This window comes from Mus pahari, chromosome 16, assembly GCF_900095145.1.
Source record: "Mus pahari chromosome 16, PAHARI_EIJ_v1.1, whole genome shotgun sequence".
NCBI classification, from domain to species: Eukaryota; Metazoa; Chordata; class Mammalia; order Rodentia; family Muridae; genus Mus; species Mus pahari.
In genome coordinates, this window is record NC_034605.1 from 9,285,910 (window position 1) to 9,287,622 (window position 1,713).

The 1,713-nt window shown below is 41.1% G+C and overlaps 1 protein-coding gene across 1 annotated transcript in view; it reads right to left on the bottom strand.

The window, feature by feature from the left end:
• The window catches only part of Ucn3 (urocortin 3), a 7,012-nt gene that overhangs the window by 3,970 nt on the left and 1,329 nt on the right, over positions 1-1,713 (bottom strand). The window lies entirely within an intron of this gene.

Below are 1,713 nucleotides of genomic sequence, written 5' to 3' on the forward strand. Positions count from 1 at the left end.
AGACAGACAGACAGACAGACAGACAGACAAAGAGAGACAGAGAGACAGAAACAGAGGCACAGAGACAGACAGATACACACAGACAGACAGATATACACAGAGAGAGACACAGAGAAAGACAGAGTCAGAGAAAAAGACAGATGAGAGAGACAGAAACAGACACACACAGGCACATGTGCACACACACACACACAGAAACAGAGAGAGAGAGAGAGAGAGAGAGAGAGAGAGAGAGAGAGAGAGAGAGAGAGGAATATATCATTTTCTTACTTTTTAAACTACATGTTTCCAACAGAGAAGAAAGTAGTCTTGGAGAGGAGGCAATTGATGTCTAAATGGTACATAATAATTGTCTGTGAGCAAATGTCCTGTATGGGATTCTGCTTGTGGACCCCAGGTTCTAGTGTATGCATGAGACTGTGGGTGTTTTGGGAGACAAGGAAACGTCAGCTTTGACACTGATAAGAAGTTGTAAAGCGAAGACTATTGCCCAGACTCATTGTCTCTGCAGAGCAGCCCTGAACACTGCCGACCTGCTGTCTCTGAAGAAGTCCTGACTGTAGCCCTGCAGTATGCAAAGTGTAAGGGCTCTTAACCATCGTTTTTACCATCAGAGCGATGGTTAGGGCTGGGAGACAGCCTCACATTACAGGCTTCAGGACTTTGCTTGTAATGATTCATTTATATCTCTCCGAGGGTTATAAAATCAAAGGAAAAACGTTCGTTTTCAGGCATAGCGCCACATGCCTATAATGTCAATACTGGGAGGCAGAGAGGCAGAGAGGGCAGTGAGCGTTGAAGGCCATACTTGGTCATGTAGGGAGTAGAAAGCAACCAAGACCATGTGTGATTCTGCTTTCAAAAGCTGAAATAAACAAATAAACTAAAGCAAAACTACAAAAAAGGTGCCAAAGTTCCCTAGGTGATTAATAATTCTTGAACAAATTTCTCTGTTAACTTTTTCAGGACCATTTTACCTCAACTGAAACAGTATGAAATTTCAAGGCATCCTTATTACTTCCTATGGGAATGCCAAGCCACACTTAGTTAAATTTAGGAAGCCAATCTGCAAACCTATTTTTTCTTTTCAGGTGTCTGAACTCTTTGGGGTTATTTTAGTAGTATGGGGTCTTTACAGAGATATGATCACTTTTGACAACTACAACAGAGTCAAGCTTAAAATATGAGGCAATGAAGGATCCAGTCAGATTTACAGGAAAAAACACAGGTCACAGAAACCGTGGAGTTTACAGCTTCCCAAGTGTAGCAGCAAAGCCAGAGCTGGACCTCTGGGGTCCGTGTCTGCAAACACAGATAAGAAACTCAATTAAGAAATGAGCCAGCTAAAACCTTTCTGTGAATCCACGTTGCAGAACTTAGGGAACTCTAAACATTTCAAGAATTACAGGATGAAGCTTTTTGAAATATTTTCATTTTGGGAGAGTTTGTATGGGACACTCCCCAACCTAGATCTGAACCTGAGAAACTCCTCCTGAATGTAAAAAGTGACTGCTTGTGCAAGACAGGTTCTTTTCTTCCTCTGAAGGTGAAGGGTAGACTAGTCATGGGTGTATATTAATTATTCCATTCATAGAAGAGGTTTATTCTTTCTTTCTTTCTTTCTTTCTCTTTCTTTCTTTCTTTCTTTCTTTCTTTCTTTCTTTCTTTCTTTCTTTCTTTCTTTCTTTCTTCCTTCCTTCCTTCCTTCCTTCC